The following is a 15,273-nucleotide window of genomic DNA, read 5'->3' on the forward strand; positions in this document are numbered from 1 at the left end:
TCAGACTCTTCTGAAGCGTCACCCATTCCTTCTCTCCAGAGATGCTGCCTGTCCCGCTGAGTTACTCCAGCATTTTGTCTTCGGTTTAAACCAGCATCTGCAGTGGCTTCGTACACATTTAACTCTTTCTGTCCCAGTTCATTGGTTCATTATTATCCCGTGTACTTAAGGTACAGTGAAATTCTTCTTTTGCACACATAGTCATTGAGTGGTACAGTGTGGAAACAGGCCCTTCAGCCCAACATGCCCACACCAGCCGACATATCCCAGCTACACTAGTCCCACCTGCCTGCATTTGGCCCATATCCCTCCAAACCTGTCCTATCCATGTATCTAACTGTTTCTTAAGCGTTGGAATAGTCCCAGCCTCAACTACCTCCTCTGGCAGCTTGTTCCATACACCCGCCTTTGTGTGAAAAAGTTATCCCCTCAGATTCCTGTTAAATCTTTTCCCCTTCACCTTAAGCCTATGTGCTCTGGTCCTCGATTCACCTAGTCTGCGCAAAAGATACAGATGAGTATGATTATAACAGCCCACTGAGTCCACCTGCAAGAGTCACCAGGTTATGGCAGTATTTTCACAGTCCCAGCTGCGCCAGAGACCAGAGTTCAATCCTGACTACGTGTGCTGTCTGTGTGGAGTTTGTACGTTCTCCCCGTGACCTGCGTGGGTTTTCTCCGAGATCTTCCGTTTCCTCCCACACTCCAAAGACGGTGTGTGTAGGATAGTGTTAATGTGCAGGGATCACGTGTTGGCGTGGACTCGTTGGGACGAAGGGCCTGTTCTTTAAAAGAAACTAAACTACACCAAACATCAAACCACACACACCTTCTATTGTGATACAGTGAGAATTGTGGGAAGCTCAACAGTACAATCTTCCAATCCAAAATATTCAGCTGCCAATACTAGAGTTGGTTCTGGGCCTTTATCGCCTCCAGTCTTCACCTCCCCAACCCACCCGCCCTCTACTATCAGTCTGAAGAAGGGTCCTGACCCGAAACGGCACCCATCCTTTTTCTCCAGAGATGCTGCCTGACCTGCTGAGTTTCTCCAGCACTGTGTGTCTGTTTGCTGCCTGACCTGCTGAGTTACTCCAGCACTTTGTGTCTGTTTGCTGCCTGACCTGCTGAGTTACTCCAGCACTTTGTGTCTGTGTGCTGCCTGACCTGCTGAGTTACTCCAGCACATTGCTTCTGTCTCTGGTGTAAGCCAGCATCTGCAGTTTGTTGTTTCGACTCAAGCTGGATTTATAGCTCTGCCAGCTCTAATCATTGTTCAAATAAAATAACCCTCAATCCAATTAGATCTAAAATAACACAATTCTGTGCTTGAGAGCGTGATAAGCTGTAATGTATTGAACTTAATTAGAGGCCCATCCTGTGAACAGATACTTCCCTGCCAATAGCAAGAGGCAGTGGGTGGGGGCATGCAATGATGAAAAGGTGCAAATATTCGGTGGATGGAGTCTCACTGCACTCTGCGTTCAAAGTATGAACTCAATAGGACTGCACGGTGGCGCAGCGGTAGAGTTGCTGCCTTACAGCGATGGCAGCGCCGGAGACCCGGGTTCGATCCCGACGGCGGGTGCTGTCTGTACGGAGTTTGTACGTTCTCCCCGTGTCACAGTCTGTCCTGTTCACTCACCTGCTAGCCACGCCCACCACGTTAAGCCAACTCCCCTCACCTGCTCCAGATCACCAATCAAGCCAGCATATAAACCCTTCCTGCACACACACACAAACTCTTTGCCAGATTGTTCTTAGCCCTCATGCAAAGCTCTACCAGCATTCTCTCTTGGACTGATTTCCGGTTGCCGACCCTGCCTGCTCCCGACCTTCATGCCTCGTCGTTGCCCTGGTGAACGCCCCAGTCTTCTGTCCCCGACCACGAGCAGGTAGAAGTAAAGCTCGTTCTAAAACTACTTCCTTGGTTCCGTGTGCTGCATTTGGGTCTACCTGCGGTTCGTTACATCCCGTGACCTGCGTGGGTTTTCTCCGAGATCTTCGGTCTCCTCCCACACTCCAAAGACGTGCAGGTTTGTAGGTTCTTGGTTCTTGGTCCTCCAAAATATTCCAGACGGATAATTCGGCTTGGTAAATGTAAAAATTGTCCCTCGTGGGTGCAGGATAGTGTTAATGTGCGGGGATCGCTGGTCGGCGCGGACCCGGTGGGCCGAAAGGGCCTGTTCCCGAGCTTTTAATGAATGTGTTTATGCGGATCATCAATGTACTAGGGTAGACACAAAATGCTGGAGTAACTCAGTGGGTCAGGCAGCATCCCGGGAGAGAAGGAATGGGTGAGGTTTCGGGTCGACCCGAAACGTCATCCATTCCTTCTCTCCCGAGATGCTGCCTGACCCGCTGAGTTACTCCAGCATTTTGTGTCTGCCTTCGATTTAAACCAGCATCTGCAGTTTTTTTTATAATAATAATATAATAATAATAATAATAATATTCATTTATTGTCATTGCAACGAGTACAACGAAATTAAAAAATAGCCAATCCTGACGGTGCGTACAAACATATATGCAATAAATGCAAAAACAAATAAATACATAAATACAATTAAATACAATTATATTAAGTACAAGATTTTTTAACGGTGTTGCCTAGTGCAAAGGTAGTGTTCAGTTCTCGTATGGCCCTGGGGTAAAAACTGTTCTTAAGTCTGTTTGTTCGGGATTTGATCGACCTGAAACGTCGACCAGAGGGCAGATGAACAAACAGACGGTGGCCGGGGTGGGATGGATCTTTTATTATTTTGCCTGCTCTACTGAGGCAGCGTAGTCTGAACAGGTCTACACATCACTGTACTAGCAGAGACAGAACCACTGTCTCGTGTTGTTATGGGGCTGGGTCCAATTCATAGTGACCAGCACAATCCTCGGGGTGGTTATTGGCACAGACATCTCTGTAAGACTTTGATTAGGCCGCATTTGTAGTATTGTGTGCAGTTCTGGTCACTCCATTCCAGGAATGATGAGGGGGCTTTGGAGAGGGTACAGAGGAGGTTTACCAGAATGTTTTGGAAGAAATTGCAGATGCTGGTTTACCCCGAAGATAGATACAGCTGCCTGACCCGCTGAGTTACTCCAGCATCTTGTGCCTGGTACTGGAATGTTCACAATCACAATCAATCACAATCATACTTTATTAGCCAAATATGTTTTGCAACATACGAGGAATTTAATTTGCCGTACAGTCATAACAATAAAAAGCAACAGGACACACAAAATACATTTTAACATGAACTTCCACCACAGTGACTCCTCCACATTCCCCACTGTGATGGAAACATAGAAAATAGGTGCAGGAGTAGGCCATTCGGCCCTTCGAGCCTGCACCGCCATTCAATATGATCATGGCTGATCATCCAGCTCAGTAACCTGTACCTGCCTTCTCTTCATACCCCTGATCCCTTTAGCCACAAGGGCCCCCATCTAACTCCCTCTTAAATATAGCCAATGAACTGGCCTCAACTACCTTCTGTGGCAGAGAATTCCACAGACTCACCACTCTGTGTGAAAAAAAACGTTCTCATCTCGGTCCTAAAAGACTTCCCCCTTATCCTTAAACTGTGACCCCTTGTTCTGGACTTCCCCAACATCGGAAACAATCTTCCCGCATCTAGCCTGTCCAACCCCTTAAGAATTTTGTAAGTTTCTATAAGATCCTTCCAAGATAAGGATTATCTTGATTGGTACCAAGATTGGTATTAGCTGTAAGGTAATAATGTACAGACAGGATTGTTTTTACTGGAGGGAAGGCCTGGCAGAAGTATGGAACATAATGAGAAGCATGGATAGAGATTGGTGAGTGCTTGCAATGCACTGCCTGGTGTAGTGGTGGAGGCAGATATAATAGTGACATCTATGAGGTTTTTAGAGTGGCGTGTGGAGATGTGGGGAATGGATGGAGGTGGATCATGTACATGCAGATGAAGCGGTTACCTTGGCATCATGTTTGGCAGAGACATTGTGGGCTGAAGGGCCTGATCCTGTTCCAATACTACACTGTTTTATGTGTAGGAAGGAACTGATGATGCTGGTTTATTCCTCAGATAGACACAAAGTGCTGGAGTAACTCAGCAGGTCAGGCAGCATCTCTTGAGTAAAAAGGATGGGTGATGCTTTGGGTCCCGACCTGATACATCACCCATCCTTCTTCTCCAGACATGCCTCCTGACCCGCTGAGTTACGCCAGCACTTTGTGACTGTCTGCTGCACTGTCCTGTGTTCTAGCAAGACCAGTCCATCACAAGAAGTAGACACAAAATGCTGGAGTAACTCAGCGGGACAGGCAGCATCTCTGGAGAGAAGGAATGGGTGACGTTTTGGGTCAAGACTCTTCCTCAGACCCGAAATGTCACCCATTCCTTCTCTCCAGAGATGCTGCCTATCCCGCTGAGTTACTCCAGCAATTTTGCGCTTATCTTCAGTGTAAAACAGCATCTGCAGTTCCTTCCTGCAGGTCTCAGAAGACGTTGTCCAGCCCATCTGGCTTTTGCTATGATTTTGAAAGTACTATCCTGTCAGCCCCTTTACCATGTCCCATTCCATTGGCTCTGGTAACAGCCTGGCTCCATTCCTTGTTCAATGTTTCAAGTAAATCTGCTTGCAACACATTCTTCATGCAGTGTTTTCCAAATCAGTACAACACACACTGTAAACAAAATGTTCTCTCAACACATCTCTTTAGTTAATTACTTTCAATCGATGAGTTCTGCAGTGAAACCAATTTCTTCTCGTATATATTCTGCCAAAACTGGTTTAAAATGATTTTATAAACATCTATCAAATTCTATGAGAAACAGAGGGTCATAGCAATAAGCCATTCAGTTCATCGATCTTGCTCCACCATGTTGACTGATCTTCAATTTTAGTCCCCTGTCCACTTATAGACTTATAGACAATAGACAATAGGTGCAGGAGGAGGCCATTCGGCCCTTTGAGCCAGCACCACCATTCAATGTGATCATGGCTGATCATTCTCAATCAGTACCCCGTTCCTGCCTTCTCCCCATACCCCCTGACTCCGCTATCCTTAAGAGCTCTATCGAGCTCTCTCTTGAATGTATTCAGAGAATTGGCCTCCACTGCCTTCTGAGGCAGAGAATTCCACAGATCCACAACTCTCTGACTGAAAAAGTTTTTCCTCATCTCTGTTCTAAATGGCCTACCCCTTATTCTTAAACTGTGGCCCCTGGTTCTGGATCCCTTGATCCCTCTTTTTAGTTTAGTTCAGTTTAAAGATACAGCGTGGAAACAGGCCCTTCGGCCCACCGAGTCCACGTCGACCAACAATCACCCATACACTAGTTCTATGTGTAATGGCAACTTCCTGACCTTTCCAGTGACTTTTTTTCCTCTTGCCAATACTACACAGGTAAGTAGGTGTGATCTTACGCCAGACCTAATAGAACAGATCTTCCATTCGCTCTTTCCAGTTTAATTGGTTGTTTATTGAAGCAGTTGTACAAACAAGTGGATGAACATACCAGGCTTTCTTTATCGTGCATTCAAGGAATCATGTATTGTCTTTCCGCTACCTGGATAGCATGCAACAAAAAAGCTTTTTGCGTGACAATAAACTAAACCAGATGTGCAGGAAGGAACTGCAGATGCTGGTTTACACCGAAGATAGACACAAAATGTTGAAGTTTCTCAGGCAGCATCTCTGGAGAGAAGGAATGGGTGACGTTTTGGGTCGAGACCCTTCTTCAGACTGAGAGCCATGGGAAGGGTAAACTAGGGGAATGAAAAGGTACAATGAACACATCCAACCTGGTTCTGTAAGGAACACAATGAAAATAAACACCAGGTGATTGTTTATACTAAAGTTAGACACAAAATGTCAAGTCAAGTCAAGTCAAATTTATTTGTCACATACACATACACGATGTGCAGTGAAATGAAAGTGGCAATGCCTGCGGGTTGTGCACAAAAAAGAATTACAGTTCCAGCATATAAATAAAGTTAATAAGTTACTATAGTGTAGACAAAAATTTAGTCTCTGGGGTTATAAAAGTTGACAGTCCTGATGGCCTGTGGGAAGAAACTCCATCTCATCCTCTCCGTTTTCACAGCGTGACAGCGGAGGCGTTTGCCTGATCGTAGCATCTGGAACAGTCCGTTACTGGGGTGGCAGGGGTCCCTCATGATCTTGCTTGCTCTGGATCTGCACCTCCTGATGTATAGGTCCTGCAGGGGGATGAGTGTAGTTCCCATGGTGCGTTCTGCCGAACGCACTACTCTGCAGGGCCATCCTGTCCTGGGCAGAGCTGTTCCCAAACCAGACTGTAATGTTGCCGGACAGGATGCTCTCTACAGCCCCAAATGTAGGAGTAAACCAGTGGGGTCAGTCTGTATATCTGGAGACAAAGGAATAGGTGATGTTTAGGGTTGGGACTGTGGGATTTCCTTGAGTTCTTCCAGCACTGTGTGTTTTTTTGCTCATGACCCCAGCATCTGTACCTCCTTGTGCCTCGGTCTCTCACGGACTTTCTAAGCGTGAACAACAAACGCTGGCTTTACCAGTGACGCCCGTATTCTGTAAATGAATATAACACCATCTATTTCCTGTTGCCATGGCAATTTCCAATAGGGGGCCTCCCATCAAAGTGTCTACGATTCTCCCCCATCCTGAACACAGTGGATCAGAGATTTGCTACCTTTGCCTTTTGCTGCTTCTATCTCCGATTTTAACATTTCCCCTGCAATCTTTCTCTTCAGAGCTTTCTCCACATGCTATAATATGAACAGGAGAATACCATTCGGCCCCTCCAACCCCTTCTGCACCACGGTGGTGCAGCGGTAGACTTGCTGCCTTACAGCGAATGCAGCGCCGGAGACCCGGGTTCGATCCCGACTGCGGGCGCCGTCTGTACGGAGTTTGTACGTTCTCCCCGTGACCTGCGTGGGGTATCTCCGAGATCTTCGGTTTCCTCCTGCACTCCAAAGACGTACAGGTTTGTAGGTTAATTGGCTTGGTAAATGTAAAAATTGTCCCTAGTGGGTGTAGGATAGTGTTAATGTGCAGGGATCGCTGGTCGGCGCGGACCCGGTGGGCCGAAGGACCTGTTTCCGCCCTGTATCTCTAAACTCGCATGGCCTGCGAATCTGTGGAATTGATTGCCTCAGACGGCAATGGAAGCCAAATCAATGGATCTTCTTGCATATTATGGCTTGTCAGGGGTTATGGGGAGAATGGGGTTGAGCGGGAAGAATAGATCGGCCATGATTAAATAGCGAGTAGATTTGATGGGCAGAATGGCCCGATTCTGCTCCTGTCACATAAACTTATGAACATGAACACCATACGCATGCTCACCATCATCCTGAATTGAGCACAACTGGTACAATTTGACTCTTGCCAACACTTTTGAAATCCAGGACCAAAAAACACAGTGGAGGAACTCAGTGGACCAGGCAGCCTCTGTGGAGAGAAATGGGCAGGTGGCAGGTCGGGATCCTTCTTCATATGGTCTCCTGGTAAGATCTATGCTGGCGCAATTTAGTAAAGGCTGTTCATTTGGGGCCAGTTTCTGTTACGTCAGTGATGGGCAGGGGGGTGAATTTTGGCTGGGCAAATTTTAGTTTAGATTAGAGATGCAGCGCGGAATCAGGCCCTTCAGCCCACCGAGTCCGCACTGACCAGTGATTCCTGCACGTCTTTGGAGTGTGGGAGGAAACCGAAGATCTCTGAGAAACCCCGCGCAGATCACGGGGAGAACGTACAATCTCCGTACAGACAGCACCCATAGTCGGGATGGAACCCGGGTCTCCGGCGCTGCAAGCACTGTAAGGCAGCAACTCTACCGCTGCGCCACCGTGCCGCCACCCGAGGAAGTAGAGAACAAGGGGAAAGGTGTGTGATAGGGTGAAGGGTGGTAGTTATTAATTGGTACAAAGGAGCATAAGCTAATTCTTTCAGTAAGACGCTTTTGATGGATCTCACCTGAAGGTTAAAGTCTTCCCTTTCTCTCTCCTGTGTATCCCAAACTTCTGTTAAAGCTTGACATTTGTATCGTGCCATTAGTCATTTGAATTATTTCCTACATTGTTATTAAATTAATTATAGAGGAGAATGTGTTGATCTTCCTCATTCACACAGTGGTGGCTGATTTCCAGTTGGGTCTTTGTGTTATCATATCATATATATACAGCCGGAAACAGGCCTTTTCGGCCCACCAAGTCCGTGCCGCCCAGCGATCCCCGTAACATTAACACTATCCTACACCCACTGGGGACAATTTTTACATTTACCCAGCCAATTAACCTACATACCTGTACGTCTTTGGAGTGTGGGAGGAAACCGAAGATCTCGGAGAAAACCCACGCAGGTCACGGGGAGAACGTACAAACTCCTTACAGTGCAGCACCCGTAGTCAGGATCGAACCTGAGTCTCCGGCGCTGCATTCGCTGTAAAGCAGCAACTCTACCGCTGCGCTACCGTGCCGCCCTGTTGTTTGGCAGTGAAGAGAATTTGCGGCTTGCCCACTGAATAAAGAGTAGTTAAATTGCACAGTTCATGATTTAGTTTAGTTTGGAGATACAGCGTGGAAGCAGGCCCTTTGGCCCACTGAGTCCACACTGACCGGCGATCCCAGCATATTAACACTACCTTACGCATACTCGGGACTTACAAACACACAGCACACTAATGTGGGGTCATTCAGCATGGAAACAAGCCCTTCAGCCCAACTTGCCCACAGCGACCACCATGCCCCATCTACACTAGTCCTACCAGCCTACATTTGGCCTATCTGTAAAACTATCGTTTGTTTGTTTGTTTGTTCCTGAACTCCAGCCAAAACGGTACACGGTAGCGCGACAATTTTTAACCCACCTTACTCACCGTCACTCCTTTGGTGTTAGTGGAAGAAGTTTCATTGAAATCGGTGTTATATTTTTTAAGTTATTCACATTTTAAAGTTTAAATCTATCTCCGAGGGGTGGAGGGAGGGAGGGAAGGGGTGGGGGGAGGGGGGGGGGGGAGGAGGAGGGAGGATAAGGGGGATGGAGTGGGGGGGGGAGGGGAAGGGGGGAGGGGAGGAGGAGAGGGTGCTGCACCAATGCAGGAGAGGTTTGGGCCCAATGGGTCCACTTAGTCGAGTGTCCCTCTAAACCCATCCCATCTATGTTACCAGTTCAAATGTTTCTGAAAGGTTGTGATAGTCCCTGCCTCAACTACCTCCTCCAACACCTCGTTCCATACTCTTGCCACCCTTTGTGGACTATCATGCCCCATCTACACTTGCCTGTGTTTGGCTCATATCCTTCTAAACCTATCCTATCCATGTACTTGTCCAAATGTATTTTAGACATTGTGATATTTTAAACACCTGCCCCTATTACCTCCTCCGGCAGCTTGTTCCATACAACGACCATTTTCAATCATTGTCCGAGCCAGTTGGGACCCCAGTACATTTACATTAACAAAGTCATTTTTAAATTAAGTACTGCTTCTGCAGAATTAAGTCCAATCTATCTTCTGCAAGATAAACCTACCAAACAAAAAAAGAATATCCTTTCAGAAATGTCCGCATTGATTTCCCTTCAGTGGAGAGTCTCGATCCTATATCTTCCTTAACTTAAAGTTATCTTTACAGATGGTGGGAGCTGTCCAAGTGTGGGGTTTGTCTGATGTGGAAAGTTGATTAGATGATTTGGTCCAGGAACCATAATGTGTACCAGGGAAGATGTGTGGCTGACTTATTAATAGGTTTTAACACTAAGCCAGAAGAAACATCAAAGGAGAAAATATCCTTCAATTCTTCCTCGGAGATCGGCCAAGTAAAATTCAATATTTTTTCTTGCCCCAGAATCTTGGAACCATCATTAATATCTTTTACTGTCTCAGTCCAGGCACTGATTGCAGAGAATAAGCCACACGGTCGCATCATCAGATCATCTGGGTGGCACGGTGGTGCAGCGGTAGAGTTGCTGCCTTACAGCGAATGCAGCGCTGGAGACTCAGGTTCGATCCTGACTACGGGCGCCGTCTGTACGGAGTTTGTACGTTCTCCCCGTGACCTGCGTGGGTTTTCTCCGAGATCTTCGGTTTCCTCCCACACTCCAAAGACGTACAGGTATGTAGGTTAATTGGCTGGGCAAATGTAAAAATTGTCCCTAGTGGGTGTAGGATAGTGTTAATGTCCGGGGATCGCTGGGCGGCGCGGACCCGGTGGGCCGAAGGGCCTGTTTCTGCGCTGTATCTCTAAATCTAAAAAAAGAATTGAAATCTCTGGGTGAAAAAGTTTTTCTTCATCTCCAGCCTAAATGGCCTACCCTTTATTCAGGGGTCACAGTTTAAGAATAAGTGGTGGGCCATTTAGGACTGAGATGAGAAAAAAACTTTATCACCCAGATACTTGTGAATCTGTGGAATTCTCTGCCACAGAAGGCAGTGGAGGCCAATTCTCTGGATGTTTTCAAGAGAGAGTTAGATTTAGCTCTTAGGGCTAATGGAATCAAGGGGTATGGGGAAAAAGCAGAAACGGGGTACTGATTTTGGATGATCAGCCATGATCATATTGAATGCCGGTGCTGGCTCGAAGGGCCGAATGGCCTACTCCCTCACCTATTGTCTATTTATCTATACTTCATCCTCCATCAGTGAGCAACAAAGCAAGTTCCGGATCGCTGAGCTAATTCCAACAGATCAAAAACCCTCCTGTTGGGACAAGCGTTTGGGAAATCACACGTTTGTGAGGGGAAAGAGTGGAGGTGGTCTAAAATAGAAAATATTGAAAATAGGTGGAGGAGGAGGCCATTCGGCCCTGCGAGCCAGCACCGCCATTCATTGTGATCATGGCTGCCTATCAAATGGCTCACCGCCATCACGGCCCGCCCTGCGCTGGTCCATTGGATAACTAGGCACAGTGGCGCAGCGGTAGAGTTGCTGCCTTACAGAGATGCTGCCTCTGAAGAAGGGTCTCGACACGATAAGTCGCCCATTCCTTCTCTCCAGGGATGCTGCCTGTCCTGCTGAGTAATCCCAGCACTATGTGCCTATCTTTAGAGCGAAATAAAGCCAGGTTCAGGTTAGGTTTGTTATTAGGACATGGGGGCTGGCATGGTGGCGGTGCAGCCTCACATCGCCAGAGACCCGGGTTCGATCCTGACTAGGTGAGGGAGTAGGCCATTCGGCCCTTCGAGCCAGCACCGCCATTCAATATGATCATGGCTGATCATCCAAAATCAGTACCCCGTTCCTGCTTTCTCCCCATATCATATCATATCATATATACACAGCCGGAAACAGGCCTTTTCGGCCCTCCAAGTCCGTGCCGCCCAGCGATCCCCGTACATTAACACTATCCTACACCCACTAGGGACAATTTTTACATTTACCCAGCCAATTAACCTACATACCTGTACGTCTTTGGAGTGTGGGAGGAAACCGAAGATCTCGGAGAAAACCCACGCAGGTCACGGGGAGAACGTACAAACTCCTTACAGTGCAGCACCCGTAGTCAGGATCGAACCTGAGTCTCCGGCGCTGCATTCGCTGTAAAGCAGCAACTCTACCGCTGCGCTACCGTGCCGCCCTTGATTCCATTAGCCCTAAGAGCTAAATCTAACTCTCTCTTGAAAACATCCAGTGAATTGGCCTCCACTGCCTTCTGTGGCAGAGAATTCCACAGATTCACAAGTATCTGGGTGATAAAGTCTGGAGAAGACACCTGGCAGCTTTTAAGATACACGAGTTACAAGACTAATGGGAATATTGATGCTGTCCCAAACACTCCAGTGGTTGCCAAAATTAATTGGCACCAGCATCAGACATTGTAAAGACTGTTGAAGAAAAATAGGCTTCCATTCCTACAGTGTCCTTCAAACCCCTTTCAGAATGTCCCATTCCATTCAGTGAAGCATGGCCCTGCCTGTGATCCTGGAATCACAGTGACTTATTGAAGCAATCCAAGCTCTTGCTTTGTAATATTATAACGACCTGTTAATCGTTCCGTGTAATCTTGATTAATTATCGTGTAACGCCACAAGAGGCTCTTGCTCTTCGCTGATGCAGTGCCAGTCGAATTTCTACCTCTCCCTGGAAAAGCAGAAGGCTCCTCCTACCTCATCGGGAACTTGGCAAGCCCGACACAGGTCAGTTTATTGTCAGCAGTATAGAGGTGCAGTGAAAAGCTTTTGCAGCTTGCTACCTAGTCAGCAGAAAGGCAATACAAGATTACACAGTGGGTCAGGCAGCATCTTTGGAGAGAAGGAACGGGTGACGTTTTGGGTCAAGCCCCTTCTTCAGACTGAAGAAGGGTCTCGACCTGAAACGTAACATAACATAACATAACATAACAACACTTTATTGTCACTCGGCTTTTTACACCGAACGAAATTTCAGCAGTCACACAAGACACAGCAAAAAAGAAAAGAACACAGGACACCCGACCCCAACACAAACATCCATCACAGCGACTCCAAACACCCCCTCACTGTGATGGAGGCAACAAAACTTCCCCTCTCCTCCCCCCGCACCCACGGACAGTCAGCTCGACCCCCACCGAGGCAAACGACACGCACAGCCCCCGCAAGGGGATGGAAGGCCCCGCGGCCGAGCCGCCCTGGGCACCGAAACGTCCCGCGGCCGCACCGGGCGATGTTAAGTCCAGCGGCCGAGCCGCACCGGGCACTGAAACGTCCCGCGGCCGAGCCGCACCGGGCACCGAAACGTCCCGCGGCCGCACCGGGCGATGTTAAGTCCAGCGGCCGAGCCGCACCGGGCACTGAAACGTCCCGCGGCCGCACCGGGCGATGTTAAGTCCAGCGGCTGAGCCGCACCGGGCACTGAAACGTCCCACGGCCGAGCCGCACCGGGCACTGAAACGTCCCGCGGCCGCACCGGGCGATGTTAAGTCCAGCGGCCGAGCCGCACCGGGCACTGAAACGTCCCACATTCCTTCTCTCCAGAGATGCTGCCTGACCCGCTGAGTTAGATTTAGATTTAGATTTAGATTTTAGATTTTTTTTAGATTTAGAGATGCAGCGCAGAAACAGGCCCTTCGGCCCATCGGATCCGTGCCGCCCAGCGATCCCCGCACACTAACACTATCCTATACCCACTACGGTTTTTGTTTTTTTTAAACATTTTCCCAGCCAATTAACCTACATACCTCTACGTCTTTGGAGTGTGGGAGGAAACCGAAGATCTCGGAGAAAACCCACGCAAATCACGGGGAGAACGTACAAACTCCGTACAGACGGCGCCCGTAGTCAGGATCGAACCTGAGTCTCCGGCGCTGCATTCGCTGTAAGGCAGCAACTCTACCGCTGCGCCACCGTGCCGCTCACCGTGTTACTCCAGCATTTTGTGTCTACCTTCGATCTAAACAGCATCTGCAGTTCCTTTCCACACAATACAAGATTACAATTGGGGGGACCGCTGGGAGGTGGGGAGGGGGGGGGGAGGTAGAACAATGGACAATGGGGACCCGGAGGGGGGGAAGAACAAAGGGGGACCTAGCACGGGTGGGGGGGTAACTTTGTAAGCGCCCTTTATGGGCGACTATTTGCATACCTTAGCAAGTATGCAAGCAAAGAATTTCACTGTGACTTGTCCCCTGTATTCAATTCAAGCATTCAATTCAATTAAACTACAGCTTCCGAAGGGTCTCGACCCAAAAGTCACCCATTCCATCTCTTCAGAGACTCTGCCCGTCCCGCTGAGTTACTCCACCTTTTTGGTATTTTGCAGTTATTTTCTTACACCACCTTTTTGTGTCTGTCTTTGGTTTAAACCAGCATCTGCAGTTCCTTCTTCCACACTCCAAGCTTTTCAGATGTGGGAACGACTCTCGGTGGGCGAGGAATGGTGATTACACAGAAACATAGAAAATAGGTGCAGGAGTAGGCCATTCGGCCCTTCGAGCCTGTACGCACCGCCATTCAATATGATCATGGCTGATCATCCAGCTCAGTAACCTGTACCTGCCTTCTCTCCATACCCCCTGATCCCTTTAGCCACAAGGGCCACATCCAACCCCCTCTTAAATACAGCCAATGAACTGGCCTCAACTACCTTCTGTGGCAGAGAATTCCACAGACTCACCACTCTCTGTGTGAAGAAATGTTTTCTCATCTCGGTCCTAAAAGACTTCCCCCTTATCCTTAAGCTGTGACCCCTGGTTCTGGACATCCCCAACATCGGGAACAATCTTCCCGCATCTAGCCTCTCCAACCCTTAAGAATTTTATATAAGAAAATAACTGCAGATGCTGGTACAAATTGATTTATTCACAAAATGCTGGAGTAACTCAGCAGGTCAGGCAGCATCTTGGGAGAGAAGGAATGGGTGACGTTTCGGGTCGAGACCCTTCTTCAGACTTAAGAATTTTATATGTTTCTATAAGACCCCCCCCTCAGTCTTCTAAATTCCAGCGAGTACATGCCTAGTCTATCCAGTCTTTCTTCATATGAAAGTCCTGCCATCCCAGGGATCAATCTGGTGAACCTTCTCTGTACTCCCTCTATGGCAAGAATGTCTTTCTAGTTGACGTTCGAATCATAAAAAAATAGTAAAGAAAAGAGTTGGCAGTAAATGTGATATAATATCACATGAGGCTCTGGTGGAATTTGGCTGTGCCGCGAGATTCCACTGTAACTAAGGTGCTCCCAGGAATATTTCAATTCTTTTGTTAATTCTCTGATTGCATTGTTTCAAGATAGCCTTAAAGCATGACCTTGATGGTCTCCTAGGATAATCATTAGCATGAGTCAAGGCAAGATGATTGAAAAATTCATGGGAGCCTGTCAAAACCACTGATTCAACAGTCTGTGTGCCACTGATATGTAACCATATTAGAATACTAAGCATTCAAAGCGAGAGAAAAAACGTGGTTATTCAGGAACTTTCGTGACTCCAATATGTCCTAAGTGGTTTATAGCCAATTATATATTTAAGGTGTAGCCACTGTCGGAATGTAAGAAATCTCGCAGTTTTGACACCTATAGACAGCAATGTTGAGAGGGTCTCGACCTGAAACGTCACCCATTCCTTCTCTCCAGAGATGCTGCCCGTCCCGTTGAGTTACTCCGGCACTTGTGTCTATCTTCACTGTAAACCAGCACCTGCAGTTCCTTCCTGCACAATATTGAAAATCTGTTTTGTTTAGTTTAATTTAGAGATACAGCGTGGAAGCAGGCCCTTCGGCCCACTGAGCCCAGCGATCCCCGCACATTAACACTGTCCTGCACACACAACCAGGGACAACTTACAATTTTACCAAGCCAATTAGCCTACATGGAGTAGAAGACAA

This window comes from Rhinoraja longicauda, chromosome 37, assembly GCF_053455715.1.
Source record: "Rhinoraja longicauda isolate Sanriku21f chromosome 37, sRhiLon1.1, whole genome shotgun sequence".
Lineage (NCBI taxonomy): Eukaryota > Metazoa > Chordata > Chondrichthyes > Rajiformes > Arhynchobatidae > Rhinoraja > Rhinoraja longicauda.